This window comes from Megalops cyprinoides, chromosome 22 (genome assembly GCF_013368585.1).
Source record: "Megalops cyprinoides isolate fMegCyp1 chromosome 22, fMegCyp1.pri, whole genome shotgun sequence".
Taxonomy (NCBI): Eukaryota; Metazoa; Chordata; class Actinopteri; order Elopiformes; family Megalopidae; genus Megalops; species Megalops cyprinoides.
The window spans coordinates 3,286,755-3,307,211 of NC_050604.1; positions in this window are offsets into that span (position 1 = coordinate 3,286,755).

Consider the following 20,457-nt stretch of genomic DNA (forward strand, 5'->3'; position numbering starts at 1 on the left):
ACCCTTGGGAGGAAGGGGGAAGGAGACGCAGGGGTGTCTGCTGCAACATTGGGCCCCTTCTGAGGAAGCAGTGCCGGGGCTGTGCTGATGAACGTTGGGCTCGGGTGGCCAAAGCTATGCCAGACAGGAAACTGCTGAATTATGGATAGAGATGGGGAGGTCCTCCTCATCCTCGTTCACTCCCACTCTGACCTCTCACCCCATCAATTAGCCACTCTAAAAGCAGTTTGCTGGGCCTCCAGGACCAGGGTAAAGTGCATATTCTTAATTTATGAGTGTCTCCTCTGACCAGACCATATATTTTTGATGTGGTGGGTGGCTTCCGATAATAGCCAGCGAAGTCATCTTATAACCAACTTTGCATATTAAATCAATTTCAGAATCACTGAGGAAGAATTATTTAACAGAGTAACGTAAAACCTTCAAGATTGAACAACTGGGTTAAAATCTTTTGAGTTAGCACTTCAAAGCTGAAAATCAGTGATGCTTTCCTTTGGAGTTGGTGAAGGAGAAACTATAACCATACGTCACACACGAGAAGTGCAGAGAGAATGGTCTGCTTTCCACTTGCTTTTTCAAATCCCCACTGCCTCACGATGAACAAGAATTAAATATGAGCAACAATTCACTAAATCAGTTTTAGATATTGTCTGACAACTGACTTGAAAATTGTAATATATCAACACGGGATGCATGAGGTCTAAATTTTGGAGCTCTGGATTTTCAAAAGCAAGTATTTTATACATTTAACTGAATGCTTGAAACATGCAAAACCACATCCTCTTTCAAATACAGTTCAGATACATTGCAAATACTTTTCTAATACATAGTTTCAGTCAGAGGCGTTGTTAGGATCTTGAAACATTGGGGGCTTAGCCCATGTGAAGTAGATCTGCTGCTTGAATGACACAGAGGACCCAAAATGTATTTGCGTTTTTGATCAACGATACCATATTGTGACGTGTTGGGGTAGTGGGCGGAGCATTGCCCAGCATGCTTTGCGATGGTGTTCATTTTCCTTGTAAATAATTCACTCACCGTGACTGTGTCTGCATTTCCATTTCATGTAGTCCCTTCCTTTCCCATCTTGGTCTGTCTGTGTGTGAGTGTTCTGTGGTTGCTGGTTAGTTAACAGTAGTATTGTTCAGTGTTATTTCTTTCAAAAGGACAAAGAGATCTGTTCATCAATTGTTTAGGGCTGTGTAGAGCCTTGGATGCCCAGGCCTAATGATGCTACTGGTTTCAGCCAAGCATTTTTTCAGATGTGAATTTTTGCAATTGCTAACTCTTAGAGGACCCCTGTTGTTTTAAGTGGAACCAGGATGACATGGCTTTGCAAAGACTCTTATATGCCTGAAAATATGAGGAAAAGTTGTTTGGATTTAAGCTACATTTGTTGTTCTTCTACATAAACGTGCAATGTAATATATTTTCAACTGCATCTCTAAGATCAAACACCCTTGCATTTCAAGATGCATTATGTCAAATACTTTTAACAATACCTACATAGACATTACCAATTCTTTCTAAATCATGCCTAACTGATTTGATTCAGGTATTATGGACACTGAATCTGTTGTTCTAGGTAGGTTGCTGCAATCATATCCTTTATCACATACCTCCATTGTTCAAGAAATTGCTGCTGTTCTAGTGGGCTGCTCAATATGTTAGTGGTAGACTCACATCTTTAGTTGTCCTGGACTGCAGTATTGCCTCAATCCTAAAACAATACTCAAATTAGCATCTAATGGAGATTGCACTGACAACAGGGAGTTCTGCAATGGAAATGTTTCATGGATCTTTTCACAGGAGCTAAAATAAGCAGCAACAGGCTGGCATATGGAGATGCTAATGCATACTTCAGTCTGCTTGAGTGCATTGGGGAACGGGGGCGTTTATTTCGTATACAGAACAGTAAAATACTTTCACTGTAGTTAAAAGGCTCAATTATCAAATATTATAAACTGCTGTAATGTATAATGTGTATTGAGGAGTCCAAATTTTTTGACAGTTGTAAACGTGTTTCATTGGTTTCCTGATCAAGTAAAATTTTGTATTTTCACAAGGCTTATCATATTAAACTAAACTGATGAATACATAGTGTGGTGCATTATGGTTTTTCACCAATTAGTTTGCCAGAGTTCACAATGATGTTGTAGACTAAGTATGACATGTGAGAGCAGATTTTAGGACAGGGGAAGAGGGCCAGTGTGCTCCAGCCAAAGTGGAAGAAGATGTAAAAAATAAAATTATGATCAAGAACAGAACTTTTAACTGAAGCAATTTTTTACTCATTTTACATAAATTTAAAGCTCCCGTCCAGCTGTCAATGACACATGACCCTTCAACTGACAAAGTTGATTCAAGTTGGAATAGGGAGAGAAATCCAAACATCTGAAGGATCTGCCCCTATCTCACTACGTATTCATCACAGCTCCTAGGCCCTGTTCCTCTCACACCTGGACTACTGCAACTCCCTCTTTGCTTGCTTTGCTTGCATGTGCAATCAAACCTCTGCAGCTAATCCAAAATGCAACTGCACAGCTTGTCTACAATCCCTCTAAAGTTACCCCCCATAGTCTAGTTACTCCCCTCCTCATCTCACTTCACTGGCTTCCTGTTATCGCTCACATCAAGTTCATTACCTTGGTGCTGGCATACAGGATAGTGAATGGGACAGCCCCCTCATACCTACAACCCCTCTTCAAACCCTTTATTCCCTCAAGATCACTGTAGTCTGCATTCAGAGGACTGTCCCTATCTGACGGGGTCGCTCTTCTCAGACACGATCCCTGTCTGTACTGGTCTCTCAGTGGACAGCGAAATCACTGGCCATCTTCCGATGCAGACTGAAGACCCATCCACTTCTATCCCCATGCTACTTCTTGCATTTGATGTTAATTTTATGTGTAGTATTATGATGTATCATTTGTGCTAAAGTTATGTGTAGTATTATGATTATTATTTGTGTTCTAGGGGCTGTAGTACACTTAGCTTTTGTGAGAGTGCACAAATTAACTTGAGGTAGGGCTTGAATAGCATTATGCTTACACTCACTGGTCTGGTCTGACACTATTGCTCCTTATATTGTAAATACATATTGTAAATACATGTAATGTAATGTAATGTAAATAAGCACTCCTCAGCAACAAATGGAGGATTCTGACCTCCTCTGTTGGAAAAAGAATGACGCCTTGGTGTTCCACCTCTCATGACTTGAACAGTCCTACTAATGTTGAGGGCATTGCTTGTTCTGCAGTCTTGGGTTTCTTTGTTAATAAGAGAAAATGTGATTGAAGGACCATCTTTTCTTATTTTCTTTATTATGAGGTGACCAGACTGTCTGCATCGTGTTAACATGTCAAAAGTGTCACAAGTGACACATCATTGCACTCATTTTTTTCTTACTGGTGAAGAAATGACATTTAACGTAATATTAGGTAAGATCAACTAATGTATCAAGTGTGATTCACACCAATGACTGGCTGTGTTTATTAAGCATTAACTCATTGTACATCCTCTTTTTGCACCTAAAGTAACATGGCAACCGTTCACACCTTTATGTCTAATCAATTTCTAATTGATTTTATAATAGATACATTATAATGGTATACAGCATCAATCTAGTTTTGGACCATCTGGCATCAAACACAGAATTCATGCTTATGCATAGTTAACTATTTGTTAAGTCTACATAAACCCTCTCTGTGCTTTGTAAATGTATCATTTAATAACTTATTCATGATTACAAAGATATTAGTCCAAGTCATGTAACCCTATTGTAAAATGTCACCTAAATGAAAATGTTATTACTGTCACTGTGTTTTAAAAATGAGCCAGAATAGTTGAGAAATTGTTTATATACATAATTTTAATGCTTTTAAGTAGATGTAACATGTAACAATGGCAGTTTCATTAGGGAGATTCTGAGCATTGCCTTCCAATCTTATAATGCACCGGATGTGGAAAGATTTGTTGCTTTAGCAGGTTAAGCTTTTAACATCAGCACTGAGCTATTAGAGATAAGCTTGTAATGGAGTGCTGACTTCCTGACATCAGCGTAATAGGAAAATCCACAGCAGAAAACTTAAGAACTTATTCTATATTGTAAGTATCTGGGAATGTTGCCATGAATTTGAACCTTATAGATGGGCCTGATATTAGCATTCATTGAGCCTACCAATTCAAACTGTATTTTAAAATTACATACTGGTAATGTAACCATGATTGAGACTGACAACAGTCTTAGTCATATATTTTCTTTGTCATTGGAAGAACTGCACCAGGTAGTGAATGTCTCTTTTGATAGGTTAAGAATTTGGTGTGAAACAGAAAGTGATGTAGAGGAAATAAAGACCACTCAGGGTGCTGAGAGAGACACAGAGGTGGAGCATTGCATGTGACACTTGCAGAAAGATGCCTGATGACATCAATCAAGCTTGCTAGCTCAGCTTTAACATAGATTCTTTATCTTTGCATCTCATTGAAGTGTGAATGAAGTTGCTCATGGTGTGAGACAATGCCTAAAATATATCAGTGGGATTAGTTAAATCAGGGACACTCATATTTTTATGAAAATAAATAAGTTATATTTATACATTCTTCAGAAAGACATTCAAAATTTCTGCCACTTTGCTAAACTGAGTTGCACTTTGTCAACAACACTTTGTTCTGTCTTCCAAGATTCTATTCAATAATTTATAGGTATTATATTGTAAGTGCCCGTGTTTACACACCACACGCATCAGGTCGGGACATTAAAGGGACAGCAATGTATGTGTGTCTTGTGTGCCTGTAACTTTCCATTTCCACCTGACAGAACTGCCGTGTGCTCCCACTGTACTCCTTTGCTGACCACTTCCTGTCGCAAAGAGATACGTATCACCCTACAAGCTGGATACACAGAGGCATGGCCATTCGGTTCCTGCAGGTCACTGCTCATGTGCTGAGTCACTGTCATGGCATGGCAGAGACTGAGGCTGAGGGGACGGACACCGCAGATTCAGACACCATCATCCAGTCTGCTGGAACACCAAGGAAACTTTGGGCTCAAAGCAGGTCAGAGAGACTCCTAATGTTATCTCTGGTTGGTTAATCTGGAGCTGGTTAATATGATACAAGGTTGTGTCTGTACTGTGATGAATCTGAAACAGTAAACAATGTTATTACGCATGGCTCATGCTGTGTGATTTAAAGGGAGGATCCTCACATAGGTTTGTGGGCATAAGGTTCGAGCTGACTTCTCTCAAAAGATCCCAATGATACTGGAGAGGTGTATTAGCTTGTTCTTTCTTTTCTAGTGCAAACAGGATGTCCCAAATGCTCAGATTCACACTCCAGCTCAGTAAATGGTGGTAATGCATCTGTTGTACCCCACCATTGAATACTGTAAGAAGGAGAAGGTGTAGAGCCTCACCACTGCCATTTTAACTGCAGTTACTGTGGATGATGAACCTCATATGGAATTTTCAACAAAAATGACAACCACTTTCTAGCTTAGCAGTTGAGGCACTTACTTTGAGCACAAGCTGAGGTCTATGGCCCCCACTTGATCCCAGCAGCACTGCCAGATGACCATGACTAGGAGCATGCAGTGACTTGTTTTCACTAGGGATAGGGATAGGTACATTAGCAGGACTTGTTCCTCTGCTGTCAGGCTCTCCTTGATTCACTAGGCGCATACAAGTTGCTCGGATGACGTCAGTCGAACAGCGTCTATTCTCCAATGACCTCCCACTCTGCTTCAGTTTGCTGTGTGAATTGTAGTGTGAAAAATAGCCGTTGGCTGTGTATAAGTGCATCCGAGGATTGCATTTGTGTCGCCTCACTGCCTCGGTGAGTGAGTGCAGTTTTTTGAATACTGGGGAAAAAACACAAAATACCATGAACAGTGGGCTTAAACTCAAAAGAATATGTAATATTTCTACAAGTTACCTAATCTGTGTCACACATTAAGGCTCATTTCTCCAGAAGCAAACCTGTTCTTCTGGGCACAACAGCCATTTGGACTAATAACTATGCTTAAAAATTTATATAGGAGCTATTTTACCAGACAGCATTTCAACTGAGTTGACTTTTTTTGCCAATACTTCCCAGTTAAAAGACTAACAACAGATGTTATCAGGTACCAGATAGGTGAGGTGGGTATAAGGTTATTACATAAGATATGTTCTAGCTGCTTCTTTCTTCCATTTCCTTTCTTTTATAGTGCTGAGGAGGGGGCTAGGTCATCTATGCAGATTAAAACGTGCGACTGCGTTCATTATTCGTTCAATGTGAGATGAATATTCTCTATGCATTCATTCTGTGGCCTTAAGAAAGTGAGAGCAAATCCAAGCAGAAAAACGCTGGTACCACTGTTCTGAGTGGAGCACAGATGGGGTAGTTTGCCTTTAAACTCAGCACACAAACAACCCAGAGCCAACAGGAGTGCGGCAGCTTGATTACAAGCATTCAGCTGAGAGGAAAACCTTAGAGCGGTGAAACAGGCTGCCGTCTTGGCGTGAGTCTGCTGGGAGAGACGGGCATGAGGAAAATGCCATGTCAGACATCATGTCACGCCTCTGATGAGACACAGGAGCCCAGCGTTCCTCTCCCCTCCCTGGGTGCAGGGAGCCAAGCTGTTGCTTAAACCCACTAATGAGGCTTTGGCCACTTGCATGTGTGACAGTAGGCATGGTGGTGTCCATGGTCCTGTAGCACTCCTGTGCTGGTGGGCTGGTGCTGTCTGTGGTCTGTAGGGCTCCTGTGAGTAGGGCTGGTGCTGTCTATGGTCCTGTAGCACTCCTATGAATACAACAGCACTCCTGTAGAACTCCTTTGAGCAGGACTATTGCTGTCCTGCAAATGAACACATTTATGTAACACTAACACAGACTTTTCTCATCAACGAAGTTACCCCATGCTTGTAATGAACAGTACCCATCAGGGTGGTGTCAGGGCAAACATATAAATGTAAATGAGGCTGTAAAGGCCATTACTCACTGTGTGTGTACTATCCTACAGAAACAGCATGTGCTGCTGCTGTATGAAAGATAAAATAAACAGGAAAAAACAACTGTGGGTTTTCCCAACACCATGTGTAGACTGAATCAGTGACTACCCCACAACAGTGATCCAGCTGTGATCAGTCAATTTGTTATGGCAATTTTTTTTTCAAATAATGGAATAAAGGTTTAGACCACAGTAGCACAGTGCTGTCCTGTAGCACTCCTCTCAGCAAGACATCCTGTTGCTGCCATCATCTATTTCCAGTTACCCAGCTTGTGCCATGATGGATCAGTTATTCTGTAGCAGTTCCATGCAAACTCATATTGTAACACACTTTCATCTCATACTTCATTCGGATTCCCCCGAAGAGGTGTGTGCCCAGCTGTGACGTCTCAGCTTCTATGAGTGAACAAGAAAGCTGATGTACCAGGTATGTTCTGTTAAAGTTAATCTCATACTTTTGAAAGATTATATACTGTTGAGATTTGAGTTGTTCGTAAGTTTTACCAACAGTAAAGTGCTTGACTTACAGAGGAGGCTTGGGGGACAGCTGCGGTGTGCTCCACTTCCAGTATATGATGGACAAGCAAAGACATTTGAAAGTGATGGGGCTGGCAGTGTGCCAGCGTTCGTCAGAAACACATTCAAGGTACAGCTGGCTGGGTTCAGAGCTGGCATCATTAGTGAGTTTGCAGAGAAAGTCTTGAGCAGGGCGAAGATTTCATGGCGCCAGAAGTCTGAATGCTTGTTCCGATGGGAATTCTCTTCATTCTCTCTGTGAAAGACACGAGGCTCTTCAGAAGGAGTGTGTCTCTTGTGCATTATTAAGCGCTTATGAAACAAGGGCGAAAATGTGAACGCAAAATAAATACATTTATGTAGCACTCATCCTCTGGATTTTCTCATGTTACATCAGTGAACATACCCCATGAACAGTAATGAACATACCCATCAGGGTGGCGTCAGGGTAAACATAGAAATGTAAGCAAAGCTGTAAAGACCATTGTTCACTGCATGCGTGCTTCAACAAAAGCAGCATGTGCTGTAGCTGTATGAAACATAAAATAAACAGGAAAAGAACAACTGTGGGTTTCTCCAACATTATCTGTAGACTGAGTCTGATATTACCCTACAACAATGATCCAGTTATGAACAGACAATTTTGTAATGGAAATGAGTTCTATTTTTCCAAATAATAGATGCACTAAAGGTTTGGACCGCAGCATTCTCAGTACTTTCGGTACTCTCAGTGCTCTCTGTACTATTGGTACCCTCGGCACTTGGTACATGCAGATCTTTTTTGTGGTATTTCTTGTTCCTTGCAGCTGGTGAACAGCTTCACTCTGTTCATACATTATATAAAGAGATAAATGGAGTTTGTTGGAAAGCAAAGTACGGCTGACAAAACAAAGGGAGTCTGTTTTCAGTCTCTCAACCACGTTGCAGCTGCCCATCCATACAAACCCATTCTTTCAGGTTAACTTGCGAACCTTTCTATAACATAAATACAGTATTTACACCCAGTCTCATACTCCTGAGCTTGGAAGTGACTTAAACACATTGGTGAATGCAGCCATTTCATTCCTCAGTGTTTGCATATAATATAATCTATGTGGCATTGAGGTCAAATGTGGCTGGCGATTCTGGCAGAAGTGTCAGTGGAACAGTTGCACTGTCATCTCAATTACATGAATAGCAATGCATGTGTTTTCCACAGATTCTCATAAAACTCTGAGAGCTCATCGGCGCATCCCTGACTTCTGTAACACTCCAAAAACAAGTATATCAAAAACATGTACAAAGGGCGATTGGCACAGTTGTAATTACTAATCATTGTATGTTTGATTATTAGTGTATTATTTTCTGTATGCGTGACTGCGTGTGCGCATGCATGGGTGTGTTTTGGCTTCCTTATGACATGACTTGACTACTGTTAGAAAAATAATTTGGGCAATAACCAGAAGAGGCCTGCTCCAGTGACTGGGACTGAAACATTTCTTTCAGCAGGGGATTTCAGTTATTTCTCTCTAATGCTGAACACAGACACTACCAACAGTTTGTCTTCTTGTATAACAGTCACATTTTTGAGACTTTTTCCCATTGCATGTGCTCCCAAAAGCTCTGTGGCAATGATCAGGGTGTGTGCAAATATTTCCTCTGTGTCTGCAGGGCTTTTCCCAGGAAAAAAAAAAAACACGTTTTTCTTTATTTCATTACGCTAATGAAAATATAACAAGCTGTAATTCATATTGCAATTGCAAAACTTGTTTTGTTCTGTATTCAATCCTTCTGTCTGTTTTCTTATATTGTAAGTGTGTTGTGCTTTACTTTGATTCATGAGATTTGTCATTGCAGCTTTCATTTAATAAAAATCAAGGTTCTCTGCAGGGGTAGCTTATTTTAGATGTGAAACATTAAGTCTTCATTTCCTGTACAAGTGTAATATGCTTTGATGCTTGTGTGGGAAATTGACCTTTGTTTAACCAGGGTTTTCAATGTAACTGAGAAATGTATTTCAAGACATTTTCCCCTAATGCCAAAGTAAAACATCTTGTTTTCATGTTGTATACACACAAGAGTTGGTATCCACAGATACAATTTGTTCTTGAGTTTCTTGCTCATTTAATAAAGTGCAGTGTTTTTTTTAATGTGTTATTCAGAGTAATTAGGAACTTCTCAGATATGGCGATAAATCTGAGGAAATTCGGTATGCAGTGGGCTTCTAATATGAACCATAACAGTCTCTGTCTGTGAATACTTTTAATATTACTTTCTCAGAATTAGTCCTATTCATTACTATTACAGTTCCACATAGAGGCTTCATTTTTATCAGTTCCCTCAAATGCTGATGATTCAAAACAGTGTCTTTTGAGAGAGGGGTATTAATTAAGCACACTAAGAATATATTTGCATATCTTTTCACAGCATTGGAGAAATGCTCTATTTAAATGGTATCCATGCAACGATCTGCTTATCTAATACGAAATTAAACATTCTGTCAGAATCCAGTCCTTATTTATGGACCACTGCAGTGGAAACCCACTAAGAAAAAACATAGGCCTTATTATAAACCACTCACCAACTCAGCACTAGCAATTGTCTAAACATTAAGTTAACTGCACTGTAGTACTGTATATAGCATATAGACCAGGAGGGGAAATTTCCTTTTGAGATTGAAGTTTAGCATCAGAGATTCTGGAAATCTCTGTCACATAAACCTGTCTGGGATGTTTTGTCCCATAAGTTTCCCTCTCATTTTAGATCAGACAGCATGAAAATGTACTCGGCAAGAGACAACAAATAATAAAATGAACCTTAGTAGCTAGCATCACTATATTAGTACCTAGCTTTAATTTATTACCTAGCTTTCATTTATAGGTTAGATAAATGTTGCAATATTTATAAATGTTCCCCAGACTGTCTGTCATGTTTCACAGGAAACTGAAGCACTATATCTGATGTACTTTGGTAAATCGTGGGATGTATTTTAAGATGTTGCTCTGAGATGCAGCCCTCGAGAGATGCAGCCCTTATTTATTTGATGAATTAATTCATCATATTTATTTCAGAACACTGTAATTTTATTGGTTGAGGCCAGGCTGACTGACTCCAGTATTGGCTGGTTATAGCATTATAAACCCTTGCGCATAGTGCATGGGAGGGGCCACCTGAGGACAAGGTCAGGCGAGAGGGAAACGAGGCGCACATGTGTTGGCGGGGTGAAAAATAAAGCATGGGTGAAGCACAGCAAGGTTTGGACTTGTTTAGAAGTACTCATGCAATCTTCCCTCTACCCTGCACTGAGCCTGGGTCTGCCAGAGATGTAGCCCTTCTCAATTGTTGGGATGGGGTGGGATGTTGCTCCTGTCTGTTTGCAGTCCTTTTCACAGCATTCACCTCAGTGTTATGGACGTAAGGGTGGCAGTGTAGCATAGTTGTAAGGAGCAGTGCTCATAACCCAAATGTTGGAGGTTTGATTCCCCGCTGGGGCTCTACTGCTGGGGCTATACCCTTGGGCCAGATACTTAACCCAGCATCGCCTCAGTAAATACCCAACTGTATAAATGGATAATGTAAAAACTGTAACCTAAGTAAGTTGCTCTGGGTAAGAGTGTTTGTTAAATGACAATATTGTAATGTACATATAAACATGTGACTCATTGTACTGCATGGGTCATGCTGATTGGCAATGCTTTGAGTCCAAGTAGAAATCACTGGACCTTCATGGCTGATGGAGATTGAATAGATGCAGCTGGGAACAAATGATAATGGAATGAAAGTAAATAATCTGCTTTCTTTGCCCTGTTGAACCAAACTCCATGTATTGTATACATCAGGACCTTATCTCAAAGGAGGTGTAGTGAGGTGCTCCTCATTCCTTTTAACCTTTTTATCTCATGTGATATGCACATCACACTATAGGGCATGTTTGAGCACACATATATTGTACAGTTAACATACCACCTCTGCTTCACTGGAAATGGGACACCTTACAAAATGGCCTGCAGAAGGTGACAAGAAGGGACTTAGGACATAGTCCCCCTCCTTTGATTTGGTAAGTTACAAATCAGAATCCAGTAGCACCTGCATCTGGGAGGAAAGATCTTACTCTCTCTCTCTCTCTCTCTCTCTCTCTCTCTCTCTCTCTCTCTCTATCTATCTCTCTCTCTCTCTCTCTCTCTCTCTCTCTCTCTCAAAAGACTTCGGCAGAGAAGTTCCAGAAATTTCAGACTAGCCCTACAAATTACCCAAATCTTGACAAACCAGCCCCATCCAAGAGTATAAACATCCCACTTACTACTTCTTTTCTGTGGCATCCCTTCCCCCCTTTCTGTTCCCTGTCTTTGATGTCCAAATGGTGCAATTCCTTTGGTGGACTCAAAGCCAAGTATAGGTACTGCTATACAGACATGAGTCGTATTATATATATATATATATATATATATATATATATATATATATCTGTATGTGTGTTCATACTGTATTAGAGGAACAGACCACCAGAAGAGAATTTTAAAGAATTTAAATTGGAGCAGCAATGTTATTATGTCACTACAGCAGTTTGGTGGCAACACATTAAATGGAGCAGAGGTGTATTTAATTAGCAGTTACTGTAATGATGGGCCCATAATTGGTGGAAAAAATAATTAAACACAAACATCCTTCGGGGCTACCCCTCCTCCCCTTGCTTGATTACAACATTAACCACAAGACAAGGACAATTTAAAGCCAAAAAAGACTTGCTGAATCAGGTCTACACACTGGAGAGATGAGTTACATGGCCAGTCTTTGTATGATTGGTCAAAGCTGGCTCTCCAAGCCCTAGCTTTGATTCATGCACCCAGATAAACTGTTTGCATCCATGTAAGACCTACACAATCTCATTGAACCGGTCACCAATACTTTAAGATGCTTGTAATTCCCTAAATTGTGTTAAATGTAATCATAACGTACCATATTATTTCTCATATTATGTCATATTATATTGAACATGTCATATTTTGCAATGGCAGCAAAATCAGGGCAGTTACTCTGGATGAGAGGGTCTGATAGTCTGCTGTGATGTAATGTAATGACAGAAAGAGCATCCACACACAGTGTAATGTGAAGGACAGTCATTCTAGGTCTTACCTGGCTCAGAATAGCAGCCTGGAAAGAAAACTTTTAATTCATGAGATTCCTTATGTTACACATTTAGAGAAAAATGTATGCTGCTCTTATTGATGTGAATTCTTATTGAATACACATTACTTTGGATTATCAGAAACTCTTATACAGAGGGACTTACATAGGCTACCATCTTTTACATGTACTCCCTAAAGGTATCCTGTAATACAGGTGCAATAGTTCTGCAGGCTTACAAAACCCACATTCAGCAATATGAAGGAACACCAGCAGCAGTTGAGATGTGGTAGTTTAGTTTTGCCACCTTAGTCAATGAACTGATGCAGTAAGTCAGAGGCTTGCAATTTCTTTTTGAAAGAATAAAGGACTGGCACTGAATTTCTTCTGTCAGAACTTGGAAAGCAATAATGAATTGCATTGATCATGTGGTCAGAAAGCAAATTGATTTCGACACACATTTACAGAAAGAAAATAACAATAATACTTGTCTGGCAGTTATAATTTGCAATAATTTACACTTGTCTGGAAGTTCCTCTGCTTTTTTACCAACAATTGCTGTCACTCAAAACGTACTGTGGTTCTTGGACCATTGATTCCAATGGCAGATGCACCAGCACATCAAAGAGAATCCTTTTGGTTTCTGTTACGGGCTGAAGATCCAGCAGTGTTGCAATAACAAAGTGGACGAAAGTTGCCGTAAGACAAATCCACCACAACACAAAGGCACATAGTCAGTGGTCTATAAAAAGTAAATTTGCGTTTATTAATTACAAAACTAGAGGGTTTTCCTAATCTAACAGTATAAGTTTATTCTAAACATTAGAATCTCCAAAATGCAGGTTGCAAAGCCTCACCGGGAAGCCAGTGTAGCAGGTTCTGAGTCCACACTGAAATTGGTCCACTCCTCGAAGTCCAACAACAGGTGTCTCTTGATGTCTCACCGCACAAAGTTGCTAACTACTAAACTGCCAGTTACAGCCTGTGTAACCATGCCAGTGTCTTTTTCAAAGGTGAGCGATCTCACTAAAATTGCACAGTCACATAGCTTTCAGTAACATGTAAATAATCTGTCTCCCTTGATGACAAAGTCCAGTTCTTATATAGTCCCGCATCATTTTAAAAACTGCTGCTCCACGATGTTCCTTGGTGTCTCCGGCTACGGCATCCTCTTGTCCAGTTGCTATGCGACAACGGCGGCGTCCATGTTTCTTTGCATCCTCCAAATCAGTTCCTCCGCTATGGTTGTTGGTACATCCTTCTTCTTCCGCTACGGTCATTGGTGCGTCCTTACCTACTGCATCCTCCAGTCAGGTTTCCCAGCAACGATGATGCCTCTTCACCTCCACCTATGTAGGGGAACACAAACAAAACACAGCAGCCCAGGGCCCAAAAACCCCAAAACAGTACAACAGAGCATAACACTGGGCATGACCTGTTGTTATTTTCATAAAGACATGGGAAGTAGCAAACAAGATGGTACGTTTGGAAATATGATAGGACAGGCAGGATTTTACAACCAGAGAAGAAATGGCAACAGATCGCAAGGGTAGTTCTTGATGGAATGGAAAAATGTGTGCTTCCTAGAGCCCTAGCTGAATTTTCTCACCATGTCCTCATCACAAGCCAAACACACAACAAGCACAATGACCTCAACGATCACTGGTTAAACCAGTTTTCTGCACACAGGACCCGAGATGACAGCACCTTGCGAGCTCACAGAGCTGAAAATGAAAGTTAAAAAAATATATATATTTTTGTGAAACTAGGTTTGAGAGATGAAAAAGAAAATCTTTCAGCTGTCTTTGAACAAATCTGTATCTTTGTTTTGAACATGATCTGACTCTTCACCTCAGTTAAAGTCACTGAAGGGGGTGTGTGAGCAAAATGTGTTTTTAAGCTCTCAGGGAGGAGGAGGCTGTACTGTGGTTGCCAGATTGGTGGCTTACTCTTACACTCCAACATCTGTGACACATACTGTGCTTATGAATTGGTCATGTGACAGAAAGTGAGAGTGGTTACACATCAGGGGAAAACCTCAAGTAGGTTTCAGATGGGGTGTCCTGTGCCTGTGGTGCAGGTCAAGTAGAGGATCTCTTCAAAATCCAGAGTCTCACTTTTGGTCCCTGTCACTCTGAAAGACAGTGGAGCGATAGCGGAGGTCACGGACCAGCTCACCCATGAGCCTACACCCAGCCCTCTGACCCAGGAGTCTGGCTGAGATTGCCGAAGGGCTGGCTGATAAGGAAATGTTACGGACATAACCTTCAACAGATGAGCCTGGGAACAGAGTTGCCTCTGTCTTTGCGATACTTTGCTAATCTCTTATTAAATGGGTGATAGCACACAGAGAAACCCAATCTTTTATCAGACAAAATGAGCAGCTAAAGAGAAGAAGTGATAATGGAGGGCATACAACCAGCTGGGAACTTGAGATGCGGGTTTTGATGTTTGGGGTCAGACAAGGATGAACACCATTCAGATTCTATTTTAAAAGGCCAGGAATAATAGAGGTCAGTAATCAGGACAGGAGGACAGGGGCTTTGCCATGCATCCTACATTTCCATGACAGCAGTGTTTTGTTGTAATTAGCCAGAATGAGGAAAGTCATCAGAAATTGGCCACTTGTGACATTTCATAAGGTCAGATGGACCTGCAACATCGGGATTAAAACTGGTTAGGTAACCCTGCACGTCCTAAAATGGCATTAAACAGCAGGCCTTTATAGTGTATGCAAAACACACCATTGGTCATGCAAAAGGTGTTACCACACTTAACATGATAATGGAAGAATACAAGCTTAATTTTTGCTACGAAGTCCATGCAGCAGAGCAATATTGCAGGTGGGATGTGTGACACTCACGCACATGACTTAATTCAGTGGTGCATTGAGTTTGTTAAGAAAGCTTTCAGGTGTCATCACAGTGCCAATGACCACAATTCAACTTCCAGGAAACTGATGCCTGGGATATTGTATCAGCTAATTGACTTCTTAAAGTGCTCCTGTGTGCCCACACCCACTAGCCCAGCACTCTGTAGGGAGCAACCTTGGCCTGGCACAGGCCTACCCAGACTCCATCCCAAGGAGCTCCTGTGCAAGGCAAAATACTGGTTCAACCGGAAGGATCCACTGACTGATCTTCCTCCTTTTCCACCTCCCTGTACTTAACAATCCCCACCGAATCCTCACCCAATCCTCATCCTCTCAATAACACACGTATGACCCCAGAAACATGGCATACAGCACTGGAAAGCACACATATTAGGACAGAGAAATAGCAGATTCTGATCAAACTTTGACTACTGTCGGGTTTGGGCAGCCCAGGGAGTTGCATGTGGGTGTAGTACAGTGATAATTGAATGATAGAATAACAAGCAAGTTATGCCAGGCACTTGTGAGCTGGGTGTGTTGGGGAGCTTCTCAGCCTTTTAAAAGGCAGTGGGTTGGGGTGGTAAAAGGGTCAGCTGCCTGGAGAAAAGCAGCAGGAGTGCATGGGGAAGCACTCTGTCTTGACGTGTACTTAGTTTTTTCCTTTTGTTGTATTAGTTTCATTGGGTTTTTTCCCCTTTTTTCGGTTCGCGTGTTTTTGTGTTCGTGCGGGACTTCGGCAGGGCAGAACATTGCCAGCTGCGGAGAAGCTGCTGTCTGGCTGGTCGACTGATACAATTAGCAGGAGCGACTGCCCTGCTTATTGTAAGGAATGTGTTGCATTCAGTCCTGCGTGGACTGCGTCAGGAGTGCAGGGGTGGCGAGGGATCAGATCAGGGAGGCAGTATAAAGTCCGGACAGCCAAGGGACTCTATTTTATTGGGGACACTATTTTTATTGGGTGTTTTGGGGATTCCTTTCTGTTAGTTTATGTTTTGATCATAAGATTTGTTTTTATTTTTGGTGTTGCTGCTTGGGGGAGAGGTGATCAGCAGCAATGCCTGTTTTGTAATAAGTGTGTGTGTGTATGTGAGTGCTCCCTGTGGCAGCCTGTGACCCCCATCTGGTCAGCCCCGATTCAGGGCCAGCTCACCCTGGCCAGAGGGAGGCACCAACTGCAGCTTGTGAAGGGAATTTGCAGTGTTTGCTTTCTGCCAGAGTGTGAGGGGACCACTGTGTGCTGTGTGTTGGAGTTTGTGCACTTACCTGTGGTAAGTGTCCTATACTATCCTCCAGGAGGGAGGGGCCAAGTTTCCGCTAGGGCCTTCAGTGGGAAGAGCAGGCAAAGGGGGTAACTCCAGGGTGTGCTGTCTTCCAATGAATTACTTTGATGTATGATTTTACCTCAGCTGTGATAATAAAGTTTGGTTTTTGCTACCTACCTGGTCTTGCATTGTGGTGGGCTGACGGTGGTCGGGGCAGTTCAGTGTCTGGGTCTGCTAACCCGCGACACTACCTTAAAAAGTTACACAAATGTAAGTATGTAATATAGGCTATCTGTCACAGTTGTCGTATTAATAATGAATTACATGTGTCTTTTTTTCTATGTGATATTAACATTATTCTGAACATTATTTTTTCTCATTTCACAAGATTCACAAGAAAAGATGTTCCATTACTGTGAAGAATTTGTGTTTAATAACTTGGGGGGGGGGGGGGGGGTAATTCTCCCATTCGCGCGTAAGTCCTTTTTTGCGCACCTCCAGTTACGTGCATCTCTGTTACGCATATTCTCCCCTACGTGCTCCAATCACGCCCACAGCGCTTAACTTCAGAATGAAGGCGGGCTCATGAAAGAGGCAAGATTTATTTAAAATAGAAGTAGACTGAGTCACAACCTTGTTTATTTTGGCTGTCGGGAAAATGTGGAACGTGGACTTAAGTATTTACCATGTGAATGCCATTGAAATCCATTCAAACCATAAACCAGACTCTGATTTTGAAAATAAATGCAAAGAGAGAGCTATATTACGAATCGCCTCAAAGGAAAGCATTTGTTTCTATGTATGACATAAACCCAAAAAATAAAGTAAATATACCAAACAACACATGCGCTGGGCCTATGTATAAAGATATGTTTGATGTGTGGAGATTCATTAATCCTTTCGCACGTAATTGACTTTTTATGCTATGTAGCACGCGTGTTAGGCTACGTTACATGGTTCATTATGTTTTCATTAGCATTATTAAGCTTATCATAGTTAGCATTTGCTATTTTTTTATGTTAAATCGCAGTTTCATCAAAGCTAAAATTAGCTAAAATTTTTCCAATCTAGTTTTCTGATTGCACCGGTTTTAGCACATGAGATAAAAGGCTAATCACACCGTTGTGACCGAAAGAGTTAATAAAAACACACTATTGAGGAAAATGTGCAACAAAATGCATGTTCCAATGTCCATGCTTGAACTCATGCTGAGTAGCCTGCTATTAAAAATTCATTAGCAATCACTCATCATGACTCTTCCAAAGTACTCTCTATTAGCTAAATTGATTAATGAATGGGTAACGCTCTGCTATTTATACTCATCTTAATTAATTAATATAGGGTTACAAGAAATGTTATTGTAGTTTAAAAATAATGACACACAAATATCGTAAATTGTGAACTTTATTTGTACATGTATAATGTTAAAAGAAGGCCGACTTAAAAGCCAATATGGTGTTTCGCCATGTAGTGGCGCTTGACTTACTACAGCCCTCAGAAGCATGTCGCTGAAAAGTGCGTAAATCAAATGCAGAATACACGTAAATGGTGATTACATAAGAAACACCCAGATTTTGGGGTTACTCTGCCCGAAACGCATAACTGCCTTCATAGGGCACAAATCATAGACTTAAGTCAAGGTTAGAATACGCGTAGGCTGAAAAGTGCTGTCGCTGCACGCTTTTTTTGACTTACATGCATGGGAGAATATGCCCCTTGGTTAGGAAATCAAAACATTTGTTATCAGCATCTTTTGGGGTTTTTGATTGAAATATTTTTTTTTCACAGGCCAATCTGTGTCACGCTGACTGCACTATGACCACAGTTGGAGTTGGGTGTATTCATAAAACTTGTGACAGTTCATGAGCGGTCATACTGTGGTGGATGTCACTCAGCAGTGGTCCTCATTTTCAGTGGGGTGGAGGAGGACAGATGTTTCCAGGTAATTTATCTGGTGTGAACGTTTCTTACATACTGCCCACATCACCATGCATAAGTAAGATTTGCTGCTTTAGAATTTATTATAACAAGTCCAAATGAAAGATGTATGGTGATACATATAGGGAATACAGAGCAAATCTCACTCTAGCAAAAATTAATTTACCTACCACAATGACATCACCATCATAGACTAAAGGAGTTATGGCAGTTTATTTTATATATACAACTCTTAGCAAAATGCTGGTGCCTAAACATTCACGTAAATCCCTGTTTCTCCAAAACTGCTATATGCAATCCCTCCTCCCATTAATATTCAGAAGACAGTAATCGTGTGATAGAGATTTGGCTTTAATAGAGGAGTTTAGCCATCATTTTTGAAAGCACCATCAGCAGGAGATGACTCAAATAGGAAAGAGTAAAAATCAGTTTAAAGCCCACCCCGTGCTGTCTAAGGCAAAAACAACAGCACTGTAACATGATTTTCTGTCAAAATGTCTTTTATTCAAGTCAGCTGAAGATCTGGTTAGCCATTGGCGGTGGCGCCTGCAAACACTAATGACCCATCCAAACACAGAAATATGCTTGCTTCTCAAAAGATTGATCCTCTAAAATATCAGCAATGAAAGAGATGGATTCTTTTTTTCCAGCTGCCACTGCAATGTATGCCCATGAGCACGGCAGGAGGGGAGCCATCCCTGCAAAAAAATTAAAAAAAAAAACATGAAATTTCCTTCCCTTCATTCTGGGGAGGCGTGCACGTGCTGTCTGTCTGAATAAAACAAATTCAAAGAAGCACAGCTTTTAAATAATTCACCGACCTGCAGCGAGAAAGCTGTTCCTCTCGAAGATCGGGGGATCTCCAGAGAGGCCTGCAGTTTCCCCTCGCTACCAAGCTCTCCATTTCTGAGGGGTACCCGTGGAGTGCGTCAGCTGTGGAGCTGAGGGTCACGGAGGATCACGCCAGTCATCTGGCGGAAGCCCCTGCTGTGCATCACCTCCACTCCTTGGACATAAAGAAGACTTCATATTTTATGTATAAATAACGATCCGGTCCTCCATGCTCTGTCCTGTCTGCCGACTTCTCTGCTCTGTAACAATTAGAACTCATTTAAATCACAAATACACGCTTTACCCAATGTTCCCAAAGGCTCTCTCCACATTCTCTCTGTCACTCTGCTCCTTTTTATTCCCACTTTCAGATCATATCTGCCTCCAAATACTAGATAATTAGAGTCAGAGTGATTTAACGGGCAAGGCTCATAATGAACAATATATTTAGACAGCTAATTCCCAGCCAGCCCTGAACATTGTGGAGCAGATTGGGTCTGCATCACAGACTCATTCCCTGGCGTAATTGGCCTTCGTGTTATTACAGAACCACTTTGGATCACTATCACTTCCTGAGCATGTCCTTTTTTTATTCAGATCTAAAGCAGGCGAATTTCGGCCTAGGATTACAGGAAAGTGTGATAATGCTTGTCTGAGCATGCGCTGTTGGTCCTTCAGGATGATGAAAGACACTATGGTGTTGATGTTATTGGCCCCTGGCAGTCTGCGCTCGGTCTGTTATCCAGCATGCAGACAGTTTGGGTCTGCTTCAGCCTCACACCTGTCACCATGGAGAAAAACAGGTGCTGGAGAGCTCTGTCTGAGAGACAACTGAACGGAGAGAGGACATGACCGCTTGGGTCAAAGGTCATCATTGTATCTGGCCCTGCGACTTGAGGCCAGCATAGGTCACTGCCCACACACCCACTCGGATTGAGGAAA